The following is a 17,840-nucleotide window of genomic DNA, read 5'->3' on the forward strand; positions in this document are numbered from 1 at the left end:
TGTCTCCATACATATCTGAACCCCAAGTTTGTACCTCATTCTTCCCTTATCTCTGAAGGCAAGAAGAGTCCAGAAGGGCCACAGAGAACTCAAATGTTCAGCTCAAGTCTCCACAGGAATTCAACCCCCAGAAAGACATAAACTTGGAGTCCATCAGGTTTAATTATTGAAGAATCGATTCCCAAGTCCAGGAAGAGAAATATAGGATTTTAGAGAGTTGCAGCAGGAAAGAGAGCTCCCTGGTCTCCTGGGAAGTGTGGCCTCTTCTCCTAATGGACCCTTCTCCTCTGCTGCCATACTCCCCCTTGGCTCCCCCTGTCTCCTCTCCTGATTTCCTCCAATCTCTGTAGCCCCAGAAGTGAACACCAGACAGGAAAATGCATATGTGTATATATGTGTTCACGTGTGCTATATGTGTTAAGCCTGCATGCATGGGTGTGGGGGTATGTGCCCTCCGTGTATGTATCTGTGTGAGTGTGGGGGTTTCAAGGGTGTGTTAGGAATAACGCTCAAAATCCTAAGGAAATTGAACACTCTGAGAGAAGAGAGACACACCCTCTCATATTGTTTTATATTGTTTTACACTCAGAAAAGGAAAGAGAAGCAAAACTAAAGGCAGGTAGCCCAGCGCCTAGGAACCAGACCTGAAACAAAGGAGCCAGACCCAAAACCAGGCCTGGGACTGCCTGACCTAAGCCTGGTAGTTAAAATTTGACCCCTGACCTAGCAATTGATGTTATCTATAGATTATAGGAAGACATTGTGAAACTTCTCGGTCTGTTCTGTTTCACTCTGACCATCGGTGCATGCAGCCCCTGTCGCGTGCTCCTTGCTTGCTCAATCAATCACGACCCTCTCATGTGGACCCCCTTAGAGTTGTGAGCCCTTAAAAGGGACAGGAATTGCTCACTTGGGGAGCTCGGCTCTTGAGAAACAAGTCCTGCCGATGCTCTCGGCCGAATAAACCTCTTCCTTCTTTAACTCGGTGTCTGAGAGGTTTTGTCTGTGGCTCGCCCTGCTACAGATGGTCTCAGGGTCCCCGAAGAGGATCAATGCAGTGGCTGAACACCGGGAAGGAACTGGTACCTAGAGTCCGGATATCTGAAACTCGGTAAGACTAGTCTTTGGAACTTGTCTACTCCGTTTGAGTGGAAGCATGGCCTGATCACCCACAGTGTGCCTTTATTGGCACTTTGGTTTTGGTTTTGGGTTTGACTTGGTTTGAATTGCTTGACAGGACCAGTCTTGGGAATTTGCCCACTCCATTTGAGTGGAAGCGTGGCCTGATCACCCACAGCATGCCTGTACTGGCACTTTGGTTTTTGTTTTTGACTCGACTTGGATTGCTTGATAATTTGGTTTTGGTTTTGACCTGGCTTGGATTTCTGGATACTCTGATTTTGGTTTTGATTTTGGTTCAGTGTAAACTGCAAAAGTGTGTGTGTGCCCTTTTTACCCATTGTTTGTTTTGTGGTGTGTGTGTGGTGTGAGCATGGTGTTTTGTCTCAAAGAAGCATGGGTCAGGCACAAATAAGCCCACACTACTAGGAACTATGTTGAAAAATTTCAAAAAAGGATTTAAAGGAGACTATGAAGTATTATGACACCAGGAAAACTTAAAACTTTGTGTAAAGTTGACTAGACAACATTAGAGGTGGGTTGGCCATCAGAAGGAAGCCTGGACAGGTCCCTTGTTTCAAAGATACGGCACAAGGTAACCTGTAAAGCCAGGGCACCCAGACCAGTTCCCATACATAGACACCTGGTTACAGCTGGTTTTAGATCTCTCCACAGTGGTTGAGAGAACTGCAGCATAAGTGAGGCAGAGAGAGAGACAGAGAGGAGAGAGAGAGAGACAGAGAGGAGAAAAACAGAGGCAGAGAGAAGAAAGAGAGAGGCAGAGAAAGAGAGGAAGAGACAGGCAAAAGGAAAGCCAAAGAGAGATATATACAAGTAGTTAAGAAAAAAAAACCAGTGTACCCTATTTCTTTAAAAGCCAAGGTAAATTTAAAACCTGTAATTGATAATTGAAGGTATTCTCCATAACCCGATAACACTCCAATACCACTTGGTTGTCAGTGTAAACAAGGGCATATCCCGAAAGCACTGACGCCTTCCTATCAAAAATCCTTAACCCAGTAACCCACAGATGGCCCAAATGCATTCAATCTGTAGCAGCAACTGCTTTGCTAACAGAAAAAAAGTAAAGCAGTAACTTTTAGAGGAAACCTCATTGTTAGCACACCTCACCAGTTCAGAAGTATCCTAAATCAAAAAAGCAAAAAAAGTAGCTTACTACCCAAAAAAAATCTATACCAATTCTAAGTTAATTTGGACAAAACAAGGTCTTATTAATAGCAAAGGATAATTAAAATCCCAAACTTACAAGGTTTTCAACAAAAGTAAAATTTGCTATAAGTTAACAGCGTAACATGTATTGTACTAACTTCTATTCTTGTGGCCTTAGACAGTCTAGTCCACAGACATAAAAGAAGTTCGCTTTGAAAAAGAATGGTTATCACCTTCAAAAAAAAGGAAAATAAAGGGGGGGTGTAATTTATGTAAAAAGAGTACTATACGGTAAATTCTTGTCCTGAAATAAATTAACTGGTTGTTTAAAGAAAGAAATATTGGTAGTAAGTCAGAAAGTTGAGGCATGTCAAAAAATTGTCTGCGAAAGTCATAAAAGGGAAAAATGTTATAAAAAAGGAATTTATGCAAGAACTGTTGTATAATTTAAAAGTAATTAGGCCTCCTAAATGTAAAAATAAAATAAAATTATAAGGAGGCATAAGAATATACATTTTTATCTACATTAAAAGGTTAAAAATATGTATATTTTGTTTTAATGTTTAATCAAGTTTTAAAATGTTAATTGGAAAGAAAATTCTGTGTGTAAACATTGGCTAAAGTTAAAGAGGTATCGTCTAGTTTTTCTGTAAACTGGACATTAAAATAAAAGCATAGCAGGTTTTTCTTAAAGCACCAACCTGCTCTTTAACAAAAATTATAAAAGGTTAAAAAGAGTCTATAAAATCTTACCTTATAGTCAAATACTAAAAAGTGGATAAATATGTCTACAAGGTTTTATTAAAATTAGGTTTAACATTAATAACACACTAATATAAAGGTAAAATTTAACTTATCTTGTATAAAAATCATACAGGAAGCACTGTTAAATATAAAATGGTATGTGGCTTTTTTTGGTTTAAAAACTAATAAAATTAGGTGCTAAAAGAAATTTCTCAGTAAAAAGACACTAAGGACTATAAAATCCACTGCCGAGGTCCCCACATTGAAAACAAAAGGTCAATTTCTTAAAAATTGTATACTTGGTTTATCTTCCACTTTCCTTTCCCTCAAAAACTAAATGTCTTTTAGCACATGTACCACCCCTGGAATTCCCAGTAAACCAGCCACAGCCTGAAGATCACTTTCTCATCAAAGGGTGGAAAGAAGAAAAACTCTAGCCCACCTGGGAAGGACCCTACCTTGTGCTGCTAACCACCAAGACTGCTGTTCGTACAGCAAAAAAGGATGGACACATCACACCCGAGTCAAGAAAGCACCACCCACTCCAGAGTCATGGGCCACAGTCCCTGGGAAAACCCTACTAAACCAAAGCTAAGAAACATTTAACTCTTTTCATCTATTCTATGACTCTTTCTTCTTTCCTCGTTCTATTGCTGACCATCTAGTTATTAACATAACCAAGTCAATTTCACCTCAAACTATTGCATTTAGTGCTTGCCTTGTTATACCCTGCAGAGAGTTGCCAAATCAAAGACAGCTTTCTACTTCAGAAAAGCACTTCTGTCCCTCCTGACTCTCCTTAGACTGAGCATTAGTAAACTAGGACCATTTAATCTGGGGAGATTTCAATAAAAACCCCAGTGCCAACCAGGAGTCTTGCCCCCCAATGTAGAGCTTTCATGCCATAGTTGGTCCAATGTTCTGTGGACCACTACAGAGCAAGGATAGACTGCCCCAACCAGTTTTTGTAATTTCCTAAAATTATACATTCATTTTAATAGAGGATCATAGAAGTTAAAGACTTAAAACAAACTTTAGCAATTAAGACAGGATACAAAGACGCAAATGCCTGGTTAAAATGGATCAAATATTCCATCTGCACATTAAACAAATCAATTGTTATGCTTGTGCACGTGGCAGGCCAGAGGTCCACATTGTTCCCCTTCCACTAAGGTGGTCACCAGTCGACCAGGCATAGGCTGCATGGTAGCTCTTTTCCAGGATTCTACAGCCTGGAGCAATAAGTCATGCCAAGCTCTCTCTGCTATGTCCCAAAGTCCGGCACCCTGCAGGTCAGCCCCTGAGGGCCATCCAGCTTCCATCTCCCAACATTAAGTTCACATCGTGTCTCTCACGACAGGGAGGAAACTTAGCATTTCTTGAAGACCTGAAGGGATGCAGTGAGCTTAAGAATTTTCAAGAGCTTATCAATCAGCCCTTGTTCATCCCCGAGTGGATGTGTGTGGGATTGTAGTGGACCTTTACTGGGCACTCTTCCGAATAACTAGAGTGGACCTTGTGCTTTAGTCCATTTGGGTATCCCTTTCACCCTGGCATTTCATCAACCAGTGGGAAAAAAAATAAGACATCGTAAAGTGAGAGAAGCCCCTTTTGGGTCTTTCGACACTCACATCTATTTAGACGCAATTGGAGGCCCGCAAGGAATAGCAGATCAATTTAAAGCTTGAAATCAAATAGCTACAGAATTTAAGTCAATATCTTAGTGGCTGAAAGTTAATAAAAATGTAGATTAGATAAACTATATCTATTACAACCAACAGCAACAAGCTTTTCAGGAGTTAAAAGAAAAACTCATGTCGGCCCCAGCCCTGGGGCTACCTAACATGACAAAATCCTTTACACTCTATGTGTCAAAAAGAAAAAAAAATGGCAGTTGGATTTTTAACCCAGACTGTAGGGCCCTGGCCAAAGCCAGGGGCCTATCTCTCAAAACAACTAGACGGGGTTTCCAAAGGCTGACTCCCATGTCTAAGGGCCCTGGCAGCAATGGCCCTGTTAGCACAAGAAGCAGATAAGCTAACTCTTAGGTAAAACCTAAACATAAAGTCCCCCCATGCTGTGCCGACTTTAATAAATAGCAAAGGACATCATTAGCTAATGAATGCTAGACTAACTAGATACCTAAGCTTGCTCTGTGGAAATCCCCACATAACCACAGAAGTTACCAACACTCTAAACCCCACCACCTGCTCCTGGCATCAGAGAGCCCAGTTGAACATAACTGTGTAGAGGTGTTGGACTCAGTTTACTCTAGAGGGCCCAACCTCCGAGACTATCCTTAAACATCAGTAGACTGAGAGGTGTAGGTGGATGGGAGCAGCTTTGCCAACCCCTGCAAAGTGACTCTGAAGAGGACGACAAGCCCTGCCCCAGTCACACCCGGAAGCTGACTGGTGCACACACAGCCAAAGCATGAGGAAATTCATCGCGGGACTCGTTTTCCTCAAAATTTGGACTTATAAAGCAAGGACTTCAACTGACATTCCTCAGACTGAGGGCTGTTCCAGTGTATACATCAAGCCACTGAAGTAGGACAAAAAGTCACTACGGTCCTATTATTTTATGGTTATTATAAGTGTACTGGAACTCTAAAAAGAACTTGTTTGTATAATGTTACTCTATACAAGTAACCACTAAACCTAAACTACAGTCTAAACTACATTCCTAGCCCAGGAAATGACCAACCTAATGTGTGTTATGACCCATCTGAGCCTCCCATGACCACAGCTTTTAAAATAAGATTAAGAACTGAACACTGCTGGGGGCTCATAAACGATACAAGTAAAGTGTTAGCCAAAGCAGAAAAAAAAAGAAGTGGTCCAATGAGTCACCTTGAAATGTGACGCCTGTGCTGTCATTAATAGCAATAAGTTAGAAATAGGATGTGGCTCTCTTCATTAAGAAAGAGTCTATATGGCAGAAAATACGTACATTTATCATAAATTAAGACTGTGTAAAAATAAATGTGGATACTAGTCTTGTGTCATTTAGGCTACTTGGATAAAAAAATGAAAAAATCCTGTCCACCTTTCAGCAAGGGAAAAGTGGCCCCTACTGTACCAGTGGTCAGTGTAATCCCTTAGAACTAGTAATAACCAACCCCCTTAATCCTCGCTAGAAAAAAGGGGAGCGCGTAACCCTAGAAATTGATGGAGTTAGACTGCATCTTCAAGTAAATATCGTGGTTTGAGGAAAAGTTTATAAACACTCTCCTGAACCAGTACTTCAAACCTTCTATGATGAACTGAATGTGCCAGTACCAGAAATTCCAGGAAAAACAAGAAATTTGTTTTTGCAATTAGCTGAGCATATAGCCCAGTCTCTCAATGTCACTTCATGTTATGTATCAGCACAAGTGTACTATATGAATCATTATCAATCTATTGCACAGGAAGACGTAAGTAATGAAAATAAGAGTGAGAACTCCCACTAATAAAAAGTGAGAGTCTCAAAGGGGGGAAATGAGAGAAGAAAGACACACCCTCTCATATTGTTTTATATTGTTTTATATTCAGAAAAGGAAAGAGAAGCAAAACTAAAGGCAGGTAGCCTGGCACTGAGGAACCAGACCTGAAACCAAGGAACCAGATAAGCCTGGTAGTTAAAATTCAACCCCTGACCTAGCAACTGATGTTATCTATAGATTATAGGAAGACATTGTGAAACTTCCCGGTCTGTTCTGTTTCACTCTGACCATCGGTGCATGCAGCCCCTGTCACGTGCCGCCTGCTTGCTCAATCGATCATGACCCTCTCACGCGGACCCCCTTAGAGTTGTGAGCCCTTAAAAGGGACAGGAATTGCTCACTCAGGGAGCTTGGCTCTTGAGACAAGAGTCCTGCCGATGCTCCCAGCCAAATAAACTGCTTCCTTCTTTAACTCGGTGTCTGAGGAGTTTTGTCTGTGGCTTGTCCTGCTACGACTCAAACAAAGGATTCTTAGCAAAGCAATTTTACTTCTGCACAGAGGGGTGCCTCCTTGGCCAGTTGCCATGACAGCACACCTGAACAAAGGGGCACAAGAGCCTTTATTCCTGACGCAAGTCCTGTCCCTGTAACTTTTTCCACTGGCCGGGGTCAGGTCGTACAATCTAAACTAATCCCGGTTTAGATAAGGTGGGCAAGTAAAAGAAAGTGGAGAGGAATGGGAAGGGGTGTCTGTAACGAGCTAGAAAGTTAGTCCTCTTTCCAAATAAGGAAAGGAATGTGAGCTGGTACTGATAATGCCTAGTGCTGTGGCGTGCCAGGGCATCTAACAAAGGCAAAAAGGAAAAAAGGAGAAAAAGGAGAAAGGGGGTGTCAGGGCTCTGAGCCCAAGCTAAGTCATCATATCCCCTATGACCTGCACATATACATCCAGATGGCCTGAAGCAAGTGAAGAATCACAAAGGAAATGAAAATGGCCTGTTCCTGCCTTAACTGATGACATGACCTTGTAAAATTCCTTCATCCTGGCTCAAAAGCTCTCCCACTGAGCACCTTGTGACCCCCACCCCAGCTAGCCAGAGAACAACGCCCTTTGACTGTAATTTTCCACTACCTACCCAAATCTTATAAAACAGCACCACCCCATCTCCCTTCGCTGACTCTCTTTTGGACTCAGCCCGCCTGCACCCAGATGAAGTAAACAGCCTTGTTGCTCACACAAAGCCTGTTTGGTGGTCTCTTCACATGGATGTGTGTGACGGGGGGCAGGGGTACCGTGAGTTAAAGAATAAAATACTGATCAGATTATTTGAAAAGAAACCTCAACATACCCCACAGGTGTGTGTGCGTGTGTATCTGCACACATATGTGCATGTACTTGTGTGTGTGTGTGTGTGTGTGTGTCCACTCGAGGGCACCAATCATAGAAGGAATGCCTCTGTTTCCACCAGGCGAATCCTAGATCCTCACTGTCCTTCTATAGACAAATAAAAATGTAAAAACAAACACCTTACTCTTATTTTAAAAAAGATTATGAAAAGGAATAGATTTTTTTTAGTTAAGATCCACACTCTCTGTCCACACCCAGCCAAGCTCAAGGAGAGCAGAGAGACCATCCCTGCAGGCCTAGAAGAATCAAGCCTCCCTGTACCTCCCAGCAGACACATGACTGAAATGCGCCGAAGTTTCCCCCAGAAGAAAGTTGAACAGCGGTGGTGCGGAGAAGAAGGAAGTGCCCCAGATGCATGGGCCATCAGCTTTGAGGCTGCAAACAAGCTCAGCCTTTGATTCTGAATCTGATTCTTGAGGTGAGAGAAGGGCTCTCAGACCAAAACGTCCCCAGGAGAGTTAAGAGGGGAAACGGAGTGCTCAAAATCTAGTCAGTTCCCTGCTTAGAACAATCTAAGTCCCTTTTCTCGTTCAGTTAAAGCCAGCAGAATCATCATTTGGGACTCGGTAGTAGAGGGTATCTGCTAGATGGTACTAGCCATCAGGCATTTAATGAGGGGAAATTTCTTTGAAAATAAACAAAAACAAAGGCTAATAGTTGGAAACCCAGTTTCTGAGTCCACAGGGCAGTCAGTGGAGAGGATTTCTAGATGCCTTTAAGCAACTGCCCCCAGGCATAGGTGTAGAGAGCATGACTGAAGTCCCACACTTACGTTACCGGGGGGCCTCATAAAATTTGCACACCTCACATAGCTCAGAGCTATTTTTCTTTTCTTATCCTCTTTTACAATCTAGAACATGTAAAGGATTGTCCTACATACGAGCCAGTTCAGAGACATTTCAAGTAAAGCAGCTTTAGATCTATATATAACTATCGTTATAGTTAGGCTTTTCTGTTCCACTGCAGTGATCTAAGCCATGACTATGTTCCTGGACCAAACCGAGGGTTGGGCTGCTTATTCTCACTGCCAATAACAAGAAGCAGATGAACTGGGAGACAAGAGAATTTTTATTTTTGTAACCGGTTACAGGGAGAAGACCTGGAAATTATCACCATACCAACTCAAAATTACAAAGTTTTCCAAAGCTTATATACCTTCTAAGCTATATGTCTATGTGTAAGTGTGCATTCATCTACAGACATAAGTGGTTAACTTCTCATCTACAACTAAGATCTGAGTCCTGAAAACCTTCTCTGGAGCCTCAGAAAATGTATTTAATCTAAATGGGTCCAGGTGCTGGGATGATTACCCTTATCTCCTGCTAAATCATGGAGATTTGGGGAGTTCCTTAAGCCCCTCAATAAACTTACTTGCGGTGGTGTGAGGAGTTTCTTCAGACCCCCAATAAAACGTGTTTAATCCTAAAAGAGTCCTGTAAAAATTCCGTCATTATCTTGTCATGCTTCAAGGCCCAGGAAAGGCCTAGGAAAAACTCTTAGTGGGCTCTTTGTTACATTCCAGGCTTTGTATGAGGGTCAGGGAGGAGACCACCCCTCATATTGTCTTATGCCCAATTTCTGCCTCCAAAGAAAGAAGAAGTAAAAACTAAAAGGCAGAAATGAAATCCATAGGCAGACAGCCTGGTGCCAAACCCTGGGCTTTATAAAGATCGACCCCTGACCTAATCGCTTATGTCATCTATAGATTACAGACATTGTATAGAAAAGCACTGTGAAAATCCCTGTCCTGTTTTGTTCCGATCTAATTACCGGTGCGTGCAGCCCCCAGTCACGTACCCCCTGCTTGCTCAATCAATCAAAACCCTCTCACACACACCCCCTTAGAGTTGTGAGCCCTTAAAAGGGACAGAAATTGCTCATTCGGGGAGCTCAGCTCTTGAGACAGGAGTCCTGCCAATGCTCCTGGCCGAATAAACCGCCGCCTTCTTTAACTCAGTGTCTGAGGGGTTTTGTCTGTGGCTTGTCCTGCTACAAGGGCACTGGCTCAATTAGCTTTTAATATTTAACCTAACTACTCAGTCAGTGCTGAGACAGTTGTAATGGAGGCCGGTGTTAGTGAGACCTGGCCTTCCACAGCTACACTTAGCTCTTTTCTTTTCTTTTTTTTTTTTTTTTTTCTGAGATGGAGTCTCGCTCTGTTCCCCAGGCTGGAGTGCAGTGGTGCGATCTCAGGACACTGCAACCTCCGTCTTCTATGTTCAAGTGATTCTCCTGCCTCAGCCTCCAGAGTAGCTGGGATTACAGGCACCCGCCACCACACCCTGCTAAGTTTTTGTATTTTTAGTAGAGATGGCATTTCACCATGTTGGCCAGGCTGGTCTTGAATGCCTGACCTTGTGATTCACCCACCACAGCCTCCCAAAGTGCTGGGATTACAGGTGTGAGCCACCGTGCCTGGCTCACTTCGCTCTTTTCTTCTACTAAAACATAATCTGAGAGGTAAAAATAAAATCATAAGCCCTCTGTATTATTCCATTTTCACATTGCTATAGAGAAACACCTGAGGCTGGGTAATTTATAAAGAAAAGAGGTTTAGTTGGCACATGGCTCTGCTGTATAGGAAGCATAGTGGCTTCTGCTTGTAGGAAGGCCTTGGCAAGCTTCCAGCTATGGCAGAAGGCAAAGGGGAGTAAGACATCTCACACGGTGGGAGCAGGAGCAAGAGAGAGTGAGGAAGGCGATGTCTCACACTTCTAAATGACCAGGTCTCAGGAAAACTCACTCACTGTCATGAAAGCAGTACCAAGTGGATAGGCGCTAAACCATTCATAAGAAATCCACCCCCATGATTCAATCACCTCCCACCATGACTCACCTCCAACACCGGGGATTACAATTCAACATGAGAATTGATGGAGACGCAGATCCAAACCATATCATTCCAACCCTTGCCCCCCCAGATCTCATGTCCTTCTCCCATTGCAAAACACAATCATGCCTTCCCAACAGTCCCTCAAAGTCTTAACTCATTTCAGCATTAACTCAAAAGTTCAAAGTTCCAAGTCTCATCTGACACAGGCAAATCCCTTCCACCGATGAGCCTGTAAAATCAAAACAAGTTATGTACTTCCAAGACACAATGGGATTACAAACACTGGGTAAATATTCCCATTTCAAAACGGAGAAATCACCCAAAAGAAGGGAGCTACAGGCCTCATGCAAGCCCAAAACCCAGCAGAGCAATCATTAAATCTCAAAGTTCCAAAATAATCTCCTTTGACACCATGTCCCACATCCAGGCATGCAAGGGGTGGGCTCCCAAGGCCTTGGGCAGCTATGACCCTCTGGTTTTGCAGGGTTCAGCATCCCCATAGCCACTCTCATCAGCTGGCATTGAGAGGCTGAGGCTTTTCCAGGCACAGGGTGCAAGCTATTGGTGGGTCTGGAGGATGGTGGCCCGTTTCACATAGCTCCAATAGGCAGCGTCCCAGTGCGGACTCTGTACTGGGGCTCCAACCCCACATTTCCCCTCCTCTCCACTGCCCTAGTAGAGGTTCCCCATGAGGGCACCACCCCTGCAGCAGGCTCCTTCCTGGACATCCAGACTTCTCCATAGATCCTCTGAAATCTAGCCAGAGGTTCCCAAGACTCAACTCTTGCACTCTGTGCACCCACAGGCTTAACACCACATGGAAGCTGCCAAAGCTTATGGCTTACACCCTCCGATGCAGCCACCAGAGGTGTACTTGGGCCCCTTTGAGCCATGGCTGAAGCTGGAGTGGCGAGGACGCAGGGAGCAGTGTCTCGAGGCTGCCAGGGATCTGGGGCTGGCCCAAACCATTCAGCCCTCCTAGGCCTCCAGGCCTGTGATGGGAAGAGCTGCCTTGAAGGTCTTCGAAATTCCTTCAAGGCCTTCTCCCCATTGTTTTGGCTGTTAGCACTTGGCTCCTCTTAACATACGTAAATTTATGCAGCTTGCTTGAATCCCTCCCCTAAAAATGGGCTTTTCTTTTCTACCACATGGCCAGGCTGCAAACATTCTAAACTTTTACCCTCTGTGTCTCCTTTAAATATAAGTTACAATTTTAAATGATTTATTTGCTCACACATATGGTCATAGGTTGTTAGAAGCAGCCAGGCTACATTATGAATGCTTTGCTGCTTAGAAATTTCTTCCACCAGTTACCCTAAGTCATCATTCTCAAGTTCAAACTTCCATAGATCCCTACGGCAGGAGCACAGTGCTGCCAAGTTATTTGCTAAGGCATAACCAAAATGACCTCTGCTCCAGTCCCAATAACTTCCTCATTTCCATCTGAGAACTTGCCAGCCTGTGTCACCATACATATCACTGTCAGCATTTTGGTCACAATCATTTATCCAGTCTCTAGGAAGTTCTAAACATTCTCTCATCTTCCTCTCTTCTTCTGAGCCCTCCAAAGTCTTCCAAGCTCTGCCTGTTACCCAGTTCCAAAGTCACTTCCACATTTTCAGGTATCTTTACAGCAATGCCCCACTTCTGGTACCAATTTTCTGTATTACTCTGTTCTCACATTGTTACAAAGAAATACCTGAGGCTGGGTAATTTATAAAGAAAAGAAGCTTAATTGGCTCATTGTTTTGCAGGCTGTACAAGAAGCACTGCAATCTCTGCTTGGCTTCTGGAGAGGCCTCAGAAAACTTACAATTGTGGTAGAAGACAAAGGGAGGGCAGACACATCACATGGCCAGAGCAGGAGGGAAAGAGAGAGCGAGGCTGGAGGTGACACACTTTTTTTTTTTTTTTTTTGAGACGGAGTCTCACTCTGCTGCCAGGCTGGAGTGCCGTGGCACAATCTTGGCTCACTGCAACCTCTGCCTCCCAGGTTCAAGCGATTCTCCTGCCTCAGCCTCTTGAGTAGCTGGGACTACAGGCTCATGCCACCATGCCAGCTAATTTCTGTATTTTTAGTAGAGATGGGGTTTCACCATGTTGGCCAGGGTGGTCTCGATCTGTTGACCCCTTGATCTGCCTGCCTCGGCCTCCCAAAGTGCTGGGATTACAGGTGTGAGCCATCACACCCAGCCGATACACACTTAAACAACCCCACAACTGATTGAACAGAAACCCTTGTGGCCAAGGACACTCCAGAGAAAGCCTGAAAACTGAGTTCCCAGCCATGATTGGACAGGAACTCAGACACACCTTGTTATACCCCCTTCCTCACTAACCACCATGAGGCTTTCTTCCCAAAGGGCTAAACAGCAATCAGCCCTTTGGGGAGACTCCACCACCGACATCAACCAAGTGCCAGAATATGGCCCTTCCATTTTTGTGGTTTCAACACAACGAACCAGCATTCCTCTCCACTGAAAGATCATTGACCAGGCAGTGGTTCTAGCCGGTCTACAGAGAATGCATAGTGAGGGTCGTTGCATCCTCTACTTCACCTGGAGGTCAGAGGCCCAAAAACTCCACCCTCGAGTCATGCTAACAGTGCCATTTTTTGAACACTGGACCCAGGGAGAGGCAGGAAGCTCAATCATAAATGTACACATTTCTCCTCTCATACATATTCATGACTTCTTGTACAGCTTATGGGGGTATGTATGTTTGGCCAAGCCATTCAGTGAAATCCCCATCTTATTCTTCTGTCCCTTGAAGAGCCTAATTCTGGCTTCTGGCCAGAGGCTATGCTTTCCAGCCTGTCCAGATGACCAGGCTTTCCTTTCCAAATTTGGGAAACCTCATGATTCTTCAGTTAACAAACCTAAAGAACATATGTAGAAGTGCCCTTAGTGATTTTTCCTATGAAAATAAAAGGGATCAGCTGAGATTGATTCAGTCAAACTGTAACTCCCCAAAATACATGAGGCAGTAGAGAAAAATAGCTAGAGACAGTATGTGTGAAATGAAGTTAAAATTTAGTTTCTGCACTCAGAAACAATTATTAGGGGCCAATTAAGTGGACAGGGACCCACGGAGAACTGCTGAACCCTCAGCACATGACAACTCATCCAAACCCTCACACTAGGGGACTTGAGAGAAGTACTCCAGCACAGCTTCCAGCAGCACAAGGCTGCACCCCCAGGATGCCCCAGCAGCACTTCCATCCTTGCTGCTTCCATTAAAACGAAAGCTCAGTGCAGTAACGAAATTCTACCATGCTCCATCCCAGTTGACCCGAAACTTTTTGGCACCAGGGACCAGATTCATGGAAGACAATTTTTCCACAGATGGGTTGAGGGGAAGGTCGGGATGATTCAAATGCACATTTACAGTGCATTTTGTTTCTTTTATTATTGCATTGTAATATATAATGAAATAATTATACAACTCACCATCATGTAGAATCAGTGGGAGCCCTGAGCTTGTTTTCCTGCAACTAGACAGTCCCATCTGGGAGACAGTGACAGATCATCAGGCCTTAGAGTCTCATTAAGGAGCACACAACTGGCCGGGCGCGGTGGCTCACGCTTGTAATCCCAGCACTTTGGGAGGCTGAGGCGGGTGGATCCAGAGGTCAGGAGATCGAGACCACAGTGAAACTCCGTCTCTACTAAAAATACAAAAAATTACCCGAGCGTAGTGGCGGGCGCCTGTAGTCCCAGCTACTGGGAGAGGCTGAGGCAGGAGAATGGCGTGAACCCGGGAGGCGGAGCTTGCAGTGAGCCGAGACTGCGCCACTGCACTCCAGCCTGGGCAACACAGCGAGACTCCGTCTCAAAAAAAAAAAAAAAAAAAGGAGCACGCAACCTACACAACCTAGATCCCTCACATGCGCAGTTCACAGTAGGGTTCGTGCTCCTGTCAGAATCAAATGCTGCTGCTGATCTGAATGGAGGCGGGCTCAGGAGGTAATGCAACCGATGGGGAGCAGCTGAAAATGGAGATGAAGCTTCATTTGCTCGCTCGCCCGTGCGCTCACCTCCTACTATGTGGCCCGCTTGGGGACCTCTGCTCTAGCCAACTTCTGATGATAGGCACCAACCTCCCTTTCTTGGAGCATTTACTAAAAAGCTTACAGTTTGTAAATATGTCTTGCAACTCAGAAGGGCCTCTCTCAAGGCCTGAGAGCCCTCGCTTTGAAAGGTAATCATCAGGAAGGGTGAGGCCTCTGTCTCCCAGTCTCTGAAGAACAGAATCCTGTTTGAAGACACAACTACAATAAACTCAGTTTAAAGATCTCAATTGACCTCATTTGCAATTCTAGAATCAGGCAACACTTCATTCCACAAAATAAAATAAGTGTTCCAATGAGTCAGAGAGAGGAGGATGGCTCTACAGACAGAAAAATGTTGTTCAGGCCGTACAGTGTGTCATTACTCCGTATCTCTGCAGACCACACACTGCAGACATCTTTATAATTTTGAAATGTTTTTGTATTTTATAACTTATTTAAAAACCAAAGATAGGCTACTTGGATATTTATTATGACAATTTTCTGGAAGATAAGAGTCTTGAAGACGATGCTTCTTTTTCAAATTTGCCTGAAGGTGCCATAAAGGCCCTGGGGTGTTCGGCTGGGTGCGACGGCTCACGCCTGTAATCCCAGCACTGTGGGGGGCCGAGGTGGGTGGATCACCTGAGGTCAGGAGTTCAAGATCAGCCTGGCCAACATGGTGAAATTCTGTCTCTACTAAAAATACAAAAATTAGCTAGGCGTGCTGCCACACACCTGTAATTCCAGCTACTCAGGAGGCTGAGGCAGGCGAATTGCTTGAGCCCATGATGCGAAGATTGCAGTCAGCCAAGATCATGCCACTACACTCCAGCAAGACTCTGTCTCAAAAAAAAAAAAAAAAAAAAAAAAAAAAAGGGCCCTGGGGTGTGGAGCCTGGTCATCTCATTAAGGAAGTTTCTAGAACACATGACATCCCAGTGGTGACCCTGGTTTTCAGAGAGGGGCAGATGCCAGGAGGTCAGGCATGGTTGAGGGACTCCGTTTCCTTGGGAAAGGGGACCCTGCAGTCCCTCTTAGTCTAGGTGGGAGCAAGATGGGGGGTTTACCCTGGAGAGATCAGGAGAGGAATTCTGACAGCCCCTTGGTCTGCCGTTCTCCCTCCTTAGTCCACTAGCTTCTCCTCTGCAGGGAGAGTCTCAGGAGAGGGGGAAGGTTATGTGGCAACCCCCAAAAGGACTGATCATTGTTTTGTCACTTTATTTATAACATTTGAGACTTTCGAAAAAGTGATACAAGCCCACTAGAATTTCTCAGAGTACAAAAGGTTAAAGACTCAAAATAAATATACTCCATCTGCAACTGCTTATCTCGAGAGGTGGTCACTGAGATGACTGTTTTGTGTATCCTATTATGAAATATTCCAATACATGGCCTCCCTGTGCCTCAGTTTCCTGCTTTGTAAGATAGGGACAACAATACACCATGAGGTTGTTATGAAGATTAAATTAGCTAATCCTTGCAATTCAGTGAAAGCTAGATACGAATTTACAAGCTTCCCCCCTTTTACACACTGTTTTGTCCTTTGTCACTAGTTGTTTTTCCAGGGGAATTCTCATCTTACACACAAATGGGCCTCATGCTTTTTAAAGGGCTGCAGAGTACCCTGGTGTTTACGGAATTTTTCCCACTGGGGCCAGTCTGGTTGTCTCTGGCCTCTGGCACCCACGGGCATTTGCCATAACAGGTGTGAGCCTCTCTTTGGGATTATCTCCTATAAACAGAAGCCACAACAAACGTCATGCATGTTTGGATCCCAAATAGATATTTCCTAACTAGTCCCAACGTAGTTGTAGCCAGAATACTCCCAACCTTTGCTGAGAGGGGTCTCCTCCCTGGCCTTTGAGTGGCCTAATTCTTAATCTACAAATCACCCATGCTGAACACCCAAGAACTGGAAATGCAGCTTGACAGGAAGAAAGAAGTTCCCGGCCAGGCGCGGTGGCTCACGCTTGTAATCGCAGCACTTTGGAAGGCCGAGGCGAGCTGATCACGTGGTTAGGAGTTCGAGACCAGCCTGGCCAACACAGTGAAACCCTATCTCTACTAAAACTACAAAGATTAGCTGGGTGTGGTGGCAGGCGTTTGTAATCCCAGCTACTCATCGCTAGAACCAAGGAGGCGGAGGTTGCAGTGAGCCGAGATCGTGCCACTGCACTCCAGCCTAGGCAACAGAGCCTGACTCCGTCTCAAAAAAAAAAAAAAAAAAATTCCCAGATCCCAGAGCAGGACAACCAGTGCACCATCACGCGGGTGCAGCGTTTTCCAGATTTTAAATAGAGAATGTCTGTTATTTCATTAATACATTGTGGCAGGTGAACGACTGCCAGTGGCTTGAGGATAAAAGAATTTACCAAGACAGTTGTACGTAAGAGAAGACAGATTTACTAGAGAAAGTAGGAAAATACGTTGCCAGAGAGAAGACGGGCAGCCAGCAGAAGAGAAACTGCACAGAAACAAAGGCTTGCTGGAGAGCTTATGGGATAAACTCGCCAAGGATGCAGTGCGTTAATAACCTTCAGGCATCTGGTGAGACTGGGGCGCGGGAAGAATGTGATATTTGCCGTGTGTCTGGAGGGCTCTGTGTCCTGGAGCATGAATAAGGCAGACTAGTAGCTTGTCTGCTTTCTCTGTTTGCTTTCCCCTGCCTCCCTTTCCCTAATTAGGACTTCACACATGTAACATACAGTCAAAATGTGTTCTCTATATATTACGTAAGGTTAATACAACGATGGATACTCGCCGGCACCCGCAGCTCTGTGGCTCTTCTCACTTTCTGCAGGGCACGGGCCTCCACCCTGCGCTCATCCATCGCGCGTTATGGGAAGGAAGGGCGGGGGGGAGGCCAGCTCAGAGAGCTTCACGTACGGAGCCATCTCAACAACCTGACGAGTCACTACTGCTCCCATTTTACAGATGAGAAAACCGAGGCAAGGTCACATAGCCTGTCGGGGGAAACTTACTTGCTCTGTGAGGGGCTTCCATGAGAAATCTGCGGGCCTCTGAACCTCCCAGGGGAAAGAGACATAGTCCCGGCGCCCTCGCCATTCCCGCGCAGGTCTCCTTGGGA

Source organism: Hylobates moloch, unplaced genomic scaffold, assembly GCF_009828535.3.
Source record: "Hylobates moloch isolate HMO894 unplaced genomic scaffold, HMol_V3 SCAFFOLD_6, whole genome shotgun sequence".
Taxonomy (NCBI): Eukaryota; Metazoa; Chordata; class Mammalia; order Primates; family Hylobatidae; genus Hylobates; species Hylobates moloch.